Genomic DNA, 14,990 nt, shown 5'->3' on the forward strand with positions numbered 1-14,990 from the left:
ATGGGATTTCACCATGTTGGCCACAGTAGTTTCGAACTCCTGGCCTTGTGATCCTCCTGTCTTGGTCTCCCAAAGTGTTGGGATTACAGGTGTGAGCCACCGCGCCTGGCCAACCTGTATAGATATTAAAACCATGAACACACACTGGCAGTTGCAGTTCCAGTCCAACACTGCAGGTTTGCCTGCCCTTTGCTCATTTGAAACTCCTTTCTCCAAAAGTGAGAAAGTGCTCTCAGTTCTCCACAGCATATTCATTTGCTCCATAATAGTGTATATGTAAGGTGCTTTTAGAATTGCTAAGCTAGACCCCTGTGACAAACTGACTTTAGGAAATATTTGTGTTTAGTTCCTTTTGTCATCAGCCTTATAGTGTATATTCAAAACACTTTCTTTCTTTCTTTCTTTCCATTTTATTTCTAAGCATATTAAGTAAAAAACACTTGCTTTCTAACTCAGGTAACTTCTTTCTTCCTCAACCCCTTCAGTGTGATTGTGTTACTCAGTTGGAACAAGTTGTTCATTTGTTACTGTTTATATTCCATTTTGGGTTCCTGCCATGCTCTGGTTAATTTTAATTATTTTTTTTGTTTTAGATATGTGAAACATTACCATGATTCTAAACTATGCAAAAAGCAATATACTCAAAAGTGTTACTTCCCCCTTATCCCTATTAACCTGTTCCCATTTCCCCATTATTTCCACCCTGTTCCTGTCTCATTAATTATATCATTAGATCCTGGTTTTTCTTCCTGTATTTCATTATGTTTTATGTCATTTTATTTTTTCTGTTTGTTTCAAGGAAGGGAGCCAAGTGTGGTGGCTCACACTGGTAATCCCAGAACTTTGGGAGGCTGAGGCAGGAGGATGGGTTGACCTCAAGAATTTGAGACCATCCTGAGCAACATAGAGACCTTGTCTCTACAAATAATTTAAAATTTAGCCAGGTGTGATGGCACATGCCTGTAGTCCCAGCTACTCAGGAGGCTAAGACAGGAGGATCTCTTAAGCCCAGGAGTTCAAGGCTGCAGAGAGTTGTGATCTCATGCCACTGCACTCCAGCCTTGGCAACAGAACAAGACTGTCTCAATAAAAAAGAAAGAGAGAGAGAGAGAGAGAGAGAGAGAGAGAGAGAGATTGAAAGTGAAGGAAGGGAGGGAGGAAAGGAAAGGAAGGGGAAAGGGAAAGGAAAAACGAGCAATGACTAATCTTTTGCCTTTCATCTTGTTAGAATGTACTTTCCTGGGAAGTTTTAGAGTAAATGGTTGATTTTGCTTTTTCACTCAAAAGACCTTGGTTTTCTGTAACAAATCTATTTTATAGAAATGTATTGTGTCATGCTTTTATTTATCAAGGTTAAAATGTCCTGGTTTTTCCTCCTTTAAACAAGTTAGCTATCTGGGGGAGGAGAACAAAGATTACCTTAAAGGTGGTCCCCATCTAAAACCACGATCTCCTTTTTCTTTTTGAAATCTCAGTCTTTACTGGTTTGCCTTTTGTTTGTAGCATCACCAAATACACTTAGATGCGAAACCAGATATAAAAACTGGAACTAGGCCGGGGGTGGTGGCTCATGCCTGTAATCCCAGCACTTTGGGAGGCCAAGGTGGGCAGACCACCTGAGGTCAGGAGTTCAAGACCAGCCTGACCAACATGGCAAAACCCCATCTGTACTAAAAAAATGAGCCAGTTGTGGTGGCGGGTACCTGTAATCCCAGCTACTTGGGAGGCTGAGGCAGGAGAATCACTTGATCCTGGGAGGCAGAGGTTGCAATGAGCAGAGATTGCACCACTGCACTCTAGCCTGATTGACAGAGCGAAACTCCATCTCAAAAAATAAATAAATAAAATAAGTAAATAAAACCTGGAATAAAAGCCAGCTGTGAGTGAACGAGAACAATAGATATTGATCACCCTTTACAATATGTCATGATAGATACGTGTTTTACTAAATTTCTGTCATTTAAGTGTAAAGAGACAATTAAGTGGTACAGGGGAGGGGACAGATAGGCTTCAAAAGTGAAAGACTTGAGTTTTGAATCTTGGAATTGCTGCCTGATATTTTTATGAGTTAAGACAAGTTACTTAACTACCTGGAGCATCCAGTTGTTTTTTTTTTTTTTTTTAAAAAGGAAGGAAGAAAAGAAAAGAATGAAGAAGAGGAAGAAAAAGGAAGAGAAAAAGAGAGAGAGAATGGGAGTATTGCATTCTTGCCCAAGCTAGAATGCAGTTTAGTAATGGATATTGAAAACCTCTTTTATACCAATAATTATACTTAATGATGTAGACAGGAAGGAATAAGGGAAGAAAATAACAAACAAGCAGCCAACCAATATTTCATTTAAACCTATGAAATGCTATGCGATTACTGAGGAGTGATTTACTTCCAATTATGTAGTCACTTTTGGAATAGGTGTGAGGTGGTAATGTATGTTTTGTGTATTTGAAGTGGAGAGTTCTATAAATGTTTATTAAGTTTACTTGTTCCGGGTCTGAGTTCAAGTCCTGGATGTCCTTGTTAATTTTCTGTCTCGTTGATCTATAGAATCGTTAGCTCTTCTTGTTACATTGATCCTTTTGCCATTATGTAATGTCCTTCTTTGCCTCTTTTGATCTTTGTTGCTTTAAAGTCTATTTTATCAGAGGCGAGAATTGCATCTCCTGGTTTTTATTTATTTGTTTATTTTTACTCTCTGTTTGGTTGGTAAATCTTCCTCCTTCTCTTTGTTTTGAGTCTTTGTGTATCGTTGCATGTGAGATGGGTCTGGATGCAGCATACCAATGGGTTTTGGCTTTTTATCCAATTTGAATATATATGAGTTTAATACTGCCATTTGATGCTAGCTGGCTGTTTTGCCCATCAGTTGGTGTAAATTTTTCATTGTGTTGATGCTCTTTGCTTTTTGATATATTTTTGGAAAGGCTGATACTGGTTGTTCCTTTATATGTATAGTGCTTCTTTCAGAAGCTCTTGTAAAGCAGGCCTGGTGGTGGTGAAGTCTCTAAGTACTTGTTTGTTCGCAAAAGATTTAATTTTTCCTTCGCACATAAAGCTTAGTTTGGCTGGATAGGAAATTCTGGGTTGAAAGTTCTTTTCTTTAAGGATGTTAAATATTGGTCCCCACTCTTTTCTAGCTTGTAGGGTTTCTGCTGAGAGATCTGCTGTAAGTCTGATAGGTTTCCCTTTGTGGGTAACCTGACCTTTCTCTCTGGCTGCCCTTAGTATTTTCTCCTTCCTTTCAACCCTAATAAATCTGGCGATTATGTGCCTTGGGGTTGGTCTTCTTGAAGAATATCTTTGTGGTATTCTCTCTATTACCTGGAGTTGAATATTACCCTGCCTTGCTAGGTTGGGAAAGTTTTCCTGAATGATATCCTGAAGAGTATTTTCCAACTTGGATTCATTCTCTTCGTCACATTCAGGTACACCTATCAAACGTAAATTAGGTCTTTTCACATAGTCCCATATTTCCTGGAGACTTTGCTCATTCCTTTTTATCCTTTTTTCTCCAATCTTGTCTTCTCGTTTCATTTCACTAAGCTGTTCCTCGACATATGATATCCTTTCTTCTGCTTGATCAATTCGACCGTTTAAACTTGTGCATACTTCGCGAAGTTCTCGTGTTGTGTTTTTCAGCTCCATCAATTCACTTATATTCCTCTCTAAATTGTCCATTCTCGTTAGCATTTCGTCAAACCTTTTTTCAAGGTTCTTAGTTTCTTTGCATTGGGTTAGAACAAGTTCTTTTAATTCACAGAAGTTTCTTATCACCCACCTTTTGAAACCTGCTTCTGATAATGCAACACACTCGTTCTCCATTAAGCCTTGTTCTGTTGCTGATGAGGAACTGCGATCCCCTGTAGAGGGAAAGGCATTCTGATTTTGAGTATTCTCTGCCTTTTTAGGCTGGTTTCTTCCCTTCGTTATATATTTATCCCTCTGTCGTCTTTGTAATTACCGACTTTCTAAGTAGGTCTCTGAGCAGACATCCAACTTGTTGATTCCCAGCGCCGAAATCTGAGCAATCCACTGCGCCGGCCAAAACAGCGGTGTTAAGATTGATGGTGCTTTTCTGCCCAGGAATCTCCAGACTCTGCACCAAGAACTGCAGCGCTGAGGCGCCAGCAAAACTGCCGCGCCGGCTACAAGAGTCGCCCTGGCGACCCGTGGGGCTCCTCCGCTGGGAATCTCTTAGTCCATGAGCAACAAAAATTCGTCTGACAGTGTGGCGTCCTCTCGTTCTCTGCGCTTTCACTGGGAGCTACTAGCCCGAGCTGCTAGTGATCAGCCATCTTGGATCTCTCCCCGCATCCAGTTTTTAAAATCTGTAAAATGGGAACAATTTTCACTACCACAGGTTGTGTGACAGTGATATGGTTTGGCTGTGTCCCTACCAAAATCTCATCTTGAAATGTAGTTCCCATAATTCCCACGTGTCATGGGAAGGACCCAGTGGGAGGTAACTGAATCATGGGGGCAGTTTCCCCCATGCTGTTCTTAATGATAGAGAAAGTTCTCACACGATCTGATGGTTTTATAAGTGTCTGGCAGGGTAACCCTGCTGGCACTTTTGTGAAGAAGGATGTGTTTGCTTCCCCTTCTGCCATGATTGTAAGTTTCCTGAGACTTCCCCAGCTACGTGAAACTGTGAGTCAATTAAACCTCTTTTCCTTATAAATTACCCAGTCTTGGGCAGTTCTTCAAGGCAGCGTGAGAACAGACTAATACAAACAGTTATGAAGAAAAGTGTCAGACATTTAGTGGACACTTAATTTCTTCTACCCTATATATTGTGTTTCTCTAATTTGTTTTGCTTCCTTTTAATTGATGTAAGGAAAAAGATCCTTGATGCCTCTTTTTCTTCTTCTGTAGCCCAGGCTGGAGTGCAATGGCCCAGGCTGGAGTGCAGTTGCATAATCTTGGCTCACTGCAACCTCCGCCTCCTGGGTTCAAGTGATTCTCCCGCCTCGGCCTCCCGAGTAGTTGGAACTATGGCACATGCCATCATGCCCAGCTAATTTTTGTATTTTTAGTAAAGGTGGAGTTTCCCCATGTTAGCCAGGCTGGTCTTGAACTCCTGACCTCAGGTGATCCACCCACCTTGGCCTCCCAAAGTGCTGGGATTACAGGCATGAGCCACTGCATCCAGCCGACTCCTCTTTTTTTTTTTTTTTTTTTTTTTTATCTCCTACATGTCATCTATCAGCATATCCTCTTGGCTCTACCATGGTTATTATAGACCCAATTTGTCTCTAATAACAGTCTTCATCATGTATCGTAATAGTAATCTTATCTAAATCATATTTCTCTAGGTTTGGGGGGAAGAATAACATTATGGACTCAAAAAGCCTTTTACTAAATTGTGAACTTTTACTTCCTTTTCATAATTTGTCTCTGTGTGGAAGAGAAAACTTACATTAGTTTGATGGGATTTATTCTTTCTCAAAGAAATTTTGATTTTTACTCTTTACATGAAGATCCTAATGCTTACAAGTCAATTTTTATAATCTGTCCCAGTATCCTTTTTCTTGTATCAACTAAGATGACCATCTTGTAATTTTTATTCAAAGTTGTTTGTTTCATTTAAAAAGTCACTGTGTTCTTAGGTACCCTAATTGATACGATTATGATGACTGCTACTTCAGTCCTCATACTTAAGTTTAATTCTAAGTCATGGCTACATTGCTTCTTTTAAGCTTTGCTTTCTTAGAAAATCTAATTTGACTAACACAAGGCTCTAAATAGCTACCAATTACTCTTTCCCCATCCCCTAGTCTCTCAGATTGTCTGATTTGTCAACTTTAGTGGTTGGAAGAGGCCCATCAAAATGCTGGCTGTATGTGGTTCTCTTGCCTCTCAGTACTTTCAGCCACATTTGAATGCAAAGAATGCAGACAGTCAGCAGTATTTTTAAGTGTGAAATTTTCAACAGTGTTCTACAGGTTCCAGTTGTTGGCATGCCTCCTTTCCTTCTTCAAATCTCACTGAAATGATAGATGGAGGGGACAAAGGTTTTCAAAAGAAGAAGAAATCAATAATATTGCTGGAAAGGGGAGGAATATAAGAGTGGATCAGAATTTCTGTAATGTAAAGTCAATGAAGTTGGACCAATGGAAACTAGTCTCAGCAAATCCAACCCAAGACAGGTGTAAAGAGGACTTATGCAGAGGTACATACCATTCTCCTCAACAGGCTTAGGCGGAACTCCAAGCTCATAGTCAGCTGGTGTGAGGGAGCCCAAGCAGCAATCATTCATCAGGGTTTTTTTTCTTTCTTTCTTTTTTCTTAGTTTTGTCATCAGGGTTGTTATAAAACAGAATGAAACCATGGGGCCAGTAAACCTCCAGTGCAGTAGTTCCAACTTTTAGTGAATTTAGAATTACCTGGGGAGCTTTTAAAAATTCTGATTCACAGACCAGTTAAATAAGAATCTCAAACCTCAGAAGATGGAACTTCAGGCAAAAGTATTTTTTTTTTAACTCCTGGGTGATTCTAGTTTGCAGTCGAGGACTGAAAACTACTAGACTAGGATCTGGCTGTGACATTTTCTCCAAAGCTAAAACCAGTAAGGCTGAGTTCTAAAATAAAACAAAAATAATAAAATAAATTTTAAAATAAATAATAAAATAAAATGTGCCTCAAAGACTCTAAGTGTTAGGACTTGGACTAGGGAAAATGAATGTATTTTTTAAAAAAACTTTTAAAACAAATTTAAAGGGGAAAAAAGTGAAAAGACAGCTTTTCACAGTAAATAATGCTAAAGTGTTCTGCTCCTGACGTCAGTTTTTCTGTGCACATCATGCTCAGCTCATAGTAAATGCCTAACAAATATTTGTGGAATCTTCACCCTTAGATCCCCACAATCAGCCCACCCTTTTGGGAAAAGGCCTGCCATGGAAACATATCCAATTGCTTAGAAAAATGGTGCCAGCTAACTATAGTCATTTGATCATTCTGAATCCTTCCTTTATAATACGGCCAAACAACAAAGAATCATCAGCAAATACCACAAAAAAAGAAGCACTGAAGTGGACTAACAGAAGAAAGAAATAGAAGAGAACTTTAAAAATACTAATGTTTGTCTTCAGAAATCATTAACAGGACATCAAATTCGTAAGTCAAAAAGCCAGCTTCCTTGATAAGGAAAGGGAGGACAAGAAAGTTTCTGGAAATACGAGCATCATTAATCAAAACTGAAACTCAAAGGAAGGGTTGAAGAGCAAAATGGACAGTCCCTGAAATCTGGTGATCTAAAAGATAGCCAAGGATTTCTCAGAACACAGATAAAAAGAGGGATGAAAAGTAAAAAAGAAATTAGAAGATATAGATAAAAAATCCAGGAGAGGTAATATGCATCTAATCAAACATCGAATAGAAAATTTCCAATAGGTGATAAAAGAAAAAGAATCTTAAAATTGAAAGGCCAGTCGATAGTGGTACCCAGGAGGAAGGAGTGGTTTTTCACCCAGATATATCCTGGTGACATTTCTGAATTCTGTAGCTTACAAGAAAATCCTGAACTCTTCCAGGGAAGAACAAGCTATGTGCAAAGAAATAAGAATCTTACTACACTAAAGACAATGGTTTTGGTCATTGTCTATAGCTATGTGTATTTTGAACCTAGAATTCTGTACTCACCCAAACTATCATTTATGTATAAGAACTAAATTAACTTCTTGGAATTTGCAGACTCATATTCTTTTTGAAAAAAATACTGTGGGGATATACCAAAACAAACATAAAAATAAGTCAAGAAGCAACAACTCAAGGCATAAGAAACAGTAGCAAAAAAATATATGTATTTCCATATTGGATACATTTATCCTGAAAGATCTCTGAAGCAGTACAGCTGTAATGTTAAAAGTAATATTAATAATGCAACAATCTGGGCTGGGCACAGTGGCTCACACCTGTAATCCCAGCACATTGGGTGGCCGAGGTATGTGCATCACTTGAGGCCAGGAGTTCAAGACCAGCCTGGCCAACATGGCAAAACCCCGTCTCTACCAAAAATACAAAATTTAGCCAGGCATGATGGCACATACCTGTAATCCCAGCTACTCAGGAGGCCAAGGCAGGAGAATCACTTGAACTCAGGAGATGGAGGTGACAGTGACCTGACTGAGATCATACCACTGTACTCCAACCTGGATGACAGAGGGAGACTGTGTCTCAAAATAATAATAATATAACAGTATGGATTCTGGGTCATTTTAACAGAAGGTGGTGAGGGTGGGAAATGAAGAGGGGAAGGCAAAATTGTCCAAGATTACTTTCTTTTTTAAAAAATTTTTTAGAGATGAGGTCTCACTCTGTTGCCCAGGCTGGCATGCAGTGGTGGCTTACTGCAGTCTCAAACTCCTTCCCTCAAGCCATCCTTCCACCTCAGCCACCCGAGTAGCTGGGACTGCGGGTGTAAACCCAGCTAACTTTTTTTATCCTTTTAGAGATGGGGTCTTGCTATGTAGCTCAAGCTGGTCTTGAACTCGAGGGCTTGAGAGATCTGCCTGCTTCAGCCTCCCAAGTAGTTCATTGTACAAGTATGTACTACCACAACCAGTTGTCTCAATTTCTTGTTCCGGGGAGATTATGCTAATTAATTCTTTTTTTTTTTAATTTAAGATTCAGGGGGGACATGTGCCAGTTTGTTACATATTGTCTGTGATGGTGAGGTTTGGGCTTCTGTTGAACCCATCACCCAGGTGGTGAACATAGTACCCAGTAAGTAGTTTTCCAGCCCTTGTACCCTCCATCCTTTTTTGCTTTTAGAATCCCCAGTGTTTCTTGTCTCCATCTTTATGTCTGTGTGTACTCAGGGTTTAGTTCCTACTTATAAGTGAGAACATGCAGTATTTGGTTTTCTGTTTCTGTGTTAATTCACTTAGGATACTGGCCTCCAGCTGCATCTATGTTGCTGCAGGGGAATATCCTTTCATTCTTTTTTATGGCTGCATAGTATTTCATGATGTATATGTACCATATTTTTTTTTCTTTTTTCTTTTTTTTTTTTTTTTTGAGACAGAGTTTCGCTCTTGTTACCCAGACTGGAGTGCAATGGCACGATCTCAGCTCACTGCAACCTCCACCTCCTGGGTCAGGCAATTCTCCTGCCTCAGCCTCCTGAGTAGCTGGGATTACAGGCACGCGCCACCATGCCCAGCTAATTTTTTGTATTTTTAGTAGAGGCGGGGTTTTACCATGTTGACCAGGATGGTCTCGATCTCTTGACCTCGTGATCCACCCACCTTGGCCTCCCAAAGTGCTGGGATTACAGGCGTGAGCCACCGCGCCCGGCCTCCACATTTTTTTTTCTTTCAAATTTGTCAAGCTATTCTTTATTTTGGAGAAAGGGCAGGGCAGAGTGCTTAGTCCTTCTTGGCAGCAGCTGTCGTCATGGTGGCCAGGACATAGCTCCTCCCACTTCCTCTTGGCACATATGTGCCTCTCCACCCTTGTCTTGATGAACTTGAGGGCCCATTGGTCCTTGGAGACCTTCACTAACTCCATGGCACGCCGCTCGTATGGGGTGAAGCCACACACCTCCCAGATCATGTCCCACACGAACTTGGTGTATTTATTTGGTGAGGTGCCCGCAGTGGTGGCTGTGCCTGGGCTTGCTCATGTTCTTGATCACCTTGTGGCCCTTGTTGAGGCCCATGGCCATAGGGTAGCACAGAGCCATGGCTGCTGCTCTCCAGTGGCGGCCATGGCGGAAGGAACCCCACATTTTCTTTATTCAGTCCACCATTGACGGATACCTCGGTTGATTCCATGTCTTTGCTACTGAGAATGTAACTGTGCTTAAGAATAAATGCTGTGCTGGGCATGGTTGCTCATGCCTTTAATCCCAGCACTTAGGGAGGCCAAGGTGGGAAGATCACTTGAGCCCAGGAATTCGAGACCAAACTGGGCAACATAGTGAGACCCCCATTTCTACAGAAAAAAAAAAAAAAGCCAGGCATGGTGATGCATGCCTGTAGTGCCAGTTACTCAGGAGGCTGAAGTGGGAGGATCACTTGAGTCATATTTATGCCACTGCACTCTAACCTGGACAAGAAAGCAAGACCCTGTCTCAAAACAAAACAGGCTGGGCATGGTGGCTCACAGCTGTAATGGCAGCACTTTGGGAGGCCAAGGTGGGTGGATCATTTAAGGTCAGGCGTTCAAGACCGGCATGGCCAGCATGGTAAAACCCTGCCTCTACTAAAAGTAGAAAAATTAGCCAGGCATGGTGGTAGATGCCTGTAGTCCAAGCTACTTGGGAGGCTGAGGCAGGAGAATTGCTTGAACCCAGGAGGTGGAGGTTGTAGTGAGCTGAGATTGCACCACTGTACTCCAGCCTGGGCAACAGAGCGAGACTCTGTCTCCAAACAAACAAACAAACAATGCTGCAGTAAACATACCAGTGCAAATGCCAGCTGTCTTTTTTATACAATGATTCATTTTCCTTTGGTTGTATACCCGGTAATGGGATTGCTGGGTCAAATGGTAGTTCGATATTTAGTTCTTTGAGAAATCTCCAGACTGTTTTCCACAGGAGCTGAAATTTCCAAACTAATTTCTATTCTTATCAACAGTGTTTAAGCATACCCTTTTCTCTACAACCTTGCCAACATTGTTATTTTTTGACTTTTTAATAATAGTCATTCTGACTCAGGTGTGAGATGATATCTCATTGTGGTTTTGATTTGCATTTCTCTGATGCTTAGTGATGTTGAGCATTTTTTCATGTTCGTTGGCTGCTTGTTCATGTCCTTTGCCTACTTTTTATTGGGGCTGTTTGGTTTTTTCTTGTTGATTTGCTTAAGTTGTTTATAGATTCTGGATATTAGTTCTTTGTCAGATGCATAATTTGCAGATGTTTTCTCCCATTCTGTAGGTTGTCCGTCGGCTTCGTTGATAGTTTCTTTTGCTGTGCTGAAGTTCAAATTAGGTCTCAACTGTCAGTTTTTCTTTTGGTTGCATTTGCTTTCGGGGACTTAGTCATAAATTCTTTGCCTAGGTAATGTCCAGAAGAATATTTTCTAGGTTTTCTTCCATGATTTATATAGTTTGAGGCCTCACATTTAAGTCTTTAATCCATCTTGAGTTAGTTTTTGTACGTGGTGAGAGGTAGAGGTCTAGTTTCCTATTTGGATGCCTTTTATTTCTTTCTTTTGCCTGATTGCTCTGCCTTGGACTTGCCACATACTGACTGCTGTGGCTCAGTAGTATGCCGAATAGAAGTGTAAGAGTGGACATCCTTTTCTTGTTCCAGTTCTTAGGAGGAATGCTTCCAACTTTTGCCCATTCAGTATAATATTAATGTCTGGGCGCAGTGGTTCACACCTGTAATCCCAGACTTTGGAAGGCCAGGGCAGGAGAATTGCTTGAGCCTAGGAGTTCAAGACCAGCATGGTCAACATGCTGAAACCTTGTCTCTACTAAAAAAAAAAAAAAAAAAATTAGCTGCACATAGTGGCATGCGTCTGTAGTCCCAGCTTACTTGAGAGGTTGATGCAGGAGGATCACTTGACCCTGGGTGATGGAGACTTCAGTGAGTTATGGTTGTACCACTGCACTCCAGCCTGGGCAATGGAACAAGATCCTGTCTCAAAAAAAAAAAAAAAAAAGATATTGTCATAGGTGGTTATTATTTTGAAATATGTTCCTTTGATGCTTAGTTTATTGAGGGTTTTTTAATAATAAAGGGATGTTGGATTTTATTGAATGCTTTATACTGATTAATTCTGAACATTGATGAAGATATGTATAACTTTAAATGATCAAGCTTTAATGGAAAGTACTAGTAAGAATAGCATGTAGAACTTCCAAACTACCTCATGTGGAGTAGGGAAGTAGAGGAACAAAGAACACTTCACCAATTGAGCAAAAATGATTTTAAAAAATAAGAAAACACTGTATAGAAAACCTAATATGACAATAAAACCACCCATTGGTGATTACAAAAAATATGAATGGGATAAAGTCACCTATTAAGGGGAAAAGTTCTCATAAGGTGAGAACAATATCTAGCTATGTGCTCTTTATAAATGAAACACTAAAATCAAAAAGATACCAAAACTTCAAAATAGAAGAAAGATTCCCTATCTGCCCATATTGAGATCTGATAGAGCTGTGAGACTTTATATTTTTGTTTTTCATATACTTTTGAAGTATTTATGAATGTCCTGGGAAATAAGTCCAGGAATAGAGAACAAATTCTTAAAACCATTTTATTATATGTTTTCACAAAATAATGTAATATGGTACTTGGTCTAAAGTGGCCAGTGTTTATTCTTTCAAATATTTTGGATTTATATAGTTTGTTTCTTCTAAAAAGGTATCTTCAAGTCTTCAGGTAGAATAAAATCATAATAGAAAATAAATCTTTTTGGCCAGCCATGGTGGCTCATGCTTGTAATCCCAACATTTTGGGAGGCCAAGGTGGGAGGATTGCTTGAGGCCAGGAGTATGAGACCAGCCTGGCAACATGGTGAGACCCATCTTTAACAACAACAAAATAGCCAGGTGTGTGCCTGTAGTCTCCACTACTAGGGAGGCTGAGGCAGGAGAAAAACTTGAGTCAGGGACTGTGAGGCTGTAGTGAGCCATGATCACACCAGTGCACTCCAGGCTGGGCAACAGAGTGAGACCCTCAACTCAAAAAAAAAAAAAAAAAAAAAAGGGCTGGGCATGGTGGCTCACGCCTGTAATCCCAGCACTTTGGGAGGCCAAGGCAGGAGGATCACTTGAGGTCAGGAGTTCGAGACCAGCCTGGCCAACCTAGCAAAACTCGTCTCTGCTAAAAACACAAAAATTAATTGGTCATGGTTAATACAGGTGCATACCTGTAGTCCCAGCTACCCGGGAGACTGAGGCATGAGAATCACTTGAACACAGGAGGTGAAGGTTGCAGTAAGTGGAGGTTGCAGTAAGCCGAGATTGTGCCACTACACTCCAGCCTAGGCAACATAGCAAGACTGTCCCAAAAAAAGAAAGAAAATAGTCTTTTGTTGTTGTTGTTTTTGTTGTTACAAAAAAAAAGAAAAATCCAGCCAATTGGTCACTTATTTTAGAATAGTATTAAAAAACAAAGGTTCCATATCAATATAGAATTTGTATAGCTTCCTAGAATGTATTAAAATAGGAATACTAATAGAGTCAAAAAGGAAAATTTGTATAAATTAGTGAAAATTACCACCCTGTCCTTAATGCCCTATTTTAAGATTAGTCATTAACTAAATATTTACTTGCTGGCCCTGAACTCTGTGCTGGGTACTGTGAGGCACAAAAGAAGTACAAGATACTGCCTTTGCCTACTAAGAATTTTATTCATACTTTGACAGCTTTCTGTGTTGAGCCATTAAATGTTTTCTTAGAGCTCTAAAACATGTTTAATCTGGTATAATTTACCACTAGATGCAGGAAAATAATTATAGCTAACATTCATTTAGTCCATCTCTGTATATCCACTTAACAACAGTGTTTTCACAGAATAGACACCCCAACATATGAATGAATGAATATCAGGTGCTAAATTAAAAGCTCTAATTCAGTATCTCATTTAATCCTCTCAATAATTATTATTTAGCTAGTATGTTATCCACATTCTATCAGTGAAGAAACTGAGCTTCTTGCCTAAAACCATAATCGAAGTGGCAGAATGGGACTGGAATCCAAGTCTAACTCAAGTGCTATAGTAGTGTGAAGGGAAGAGTGGTAAGGGTTGGTGTTCGTGGAGAATTTGTTGCTGGGTGTATGCTTCTTGTTTAGACTAAGGAAAAGAAATCATTTGCATAAATGTTATTCAGTTCCAGGAGCCAGGTTCCATGCCTGTTAACATCTGTCCATCAGTTCTGTAAGCAGTCTCACAGTGGCATGTGTTCACCCTAAATAGTACAAAATGGTGCAGAAGAGGAAGGGGGACAGTTTGAGGGAAATCTGACCACCGTGCATGAATATGTTTCTTTTGTTCTCCTGCTTTTAGAAAGCCATCTCTGCTTGCCTTTTCAGGGGGTTATTAAGATCTTACTCTCTTAGATACCATGCTTTATGAGGCAGGAGACACAGGCAGAGAGAAGCCCATTTGGCATGAATTAGGCAACAAAGAAAACCCTTGCCCAGTGGGAGTAACCTGTCACAACCTGGTTTTCTCTGGCCAGATAACCAGTCTTGTCTAGTAGTAATGCCATTACAACATTCCCATTCAGATCCCCATGACCCAGTCATTGTTTTGAGAATGAGTGCAAAACGATCAGACACCAACTACTATAATTAGAAAAGGGAAAAATAGACACTTACCAGAGCTAACGTCTTTAGGCTGGAGCATTTACAGCACCTTTTTTTTTCTTTTAAGTTATGGAGGCTTTCTCAGTTTTGCTTCCTAAAATACAAATTGCATGGTTTACGGGTTCTTGCATTTCATTTTTATTACTGCTGTGCAGTCTCTTTCCTTTCTCCCCCCCTTATTTTAATCGAAGTACAAATTGCTGTCAGCACATCCAGTTCATGTGCCAGCCACATTCAGAACAGGGTGTTCTGTGCTCTTCAAAACAAAATTGCTCTAGGGCAGTAAGAGAACAATAAGTCAGAGCTCCAGTTTAAGTGATGTTTTGCAGCTTGCTTGATGTGGTTACACTCCGATTGCGCAGCTAAGCTTGGGTAATTTGGTTTGGTTTGACTTTGTGGGGATTTGGAGGACCTCCCTCCCCCTTTAAGTTACATAGTCCTTAAGTCAAGAAAAAAATGTTGTCTCTTTTTAACTTGTTTATTTCTTTCTCTACCAAAAAAGCCCTAAGTAGAAGCATCCTGTATGTACTTTTATTCTCTTTGGGCACGTCATAGATGATTTACTTCCCGTAAATTATGCTGGTTGGGATTAGCAACAGACCTCCTGAGCCCTAGAGGCTGCACTCCCAGTGAGTCATGATGGTTATTATTAAATATTTATTAAGTTAGTATTTTACTAAAAGATGCCAGGTCAAAAAACAACCACAGGTCTTCCACAGCC

General features: G+C 40.2%; 1 protein-coding gene and 1 long non-coding RNA gene across 5 annotated transcripts in view; one reads left to right on the forward strand and one right to left on the reverse strand.

Moving 5' to 3' along the window:
* Positions 1-14,990, forward strand: part of FKBP5 (FKBP prolyl isomerase 5) — an 89,059-nt gene that overhangs the window by 41,435 nt on the left and 32,634 nt on the right.
* On the reverse strand, positions 1,894-14,604 carry LOC105723521 (uncharacterized). Of its 3 annotated transcripts, none has more exons than XR_010336733.1 (3): positions 14,282-14,584; positions 11,484-11,585; positions 1,894-4,323 (listed from the first exon to the last, which is right to left on the reverse strand). It is a non-coding gene; the product is annotated as an uncharacterized LOC105723521 (long non-coding RNA). The 3 variants fall into 3 exon arrangements; XR_010336734.1 differs by lacking the exon at positions 1,894-4,323 and adding an exon at positions 4,331-8,145; XR_001108841.3 differs by lacking the exon at positions 1,894-4,323 and having other exon boundaries at positions 9,572-11,585; positions 14,282-14,604.

Source organism: Aotus nancymaae, unplaced genomic scaffold (genome assembly GCF_030222135.1).
Source record: "Aotus nancymaae isolate 86718 unplaced genomic scaffold, 86718_ANA_hifiasm-v0.15.2.pri h1tg000040l, whole genome shotgun sequence".
NCBI classification, from domain to species: Eukaryota; Metazoa; Chordata; class Mammalia; order Primates; family Aotidae; genus Aotus; species Aotus nancymaae.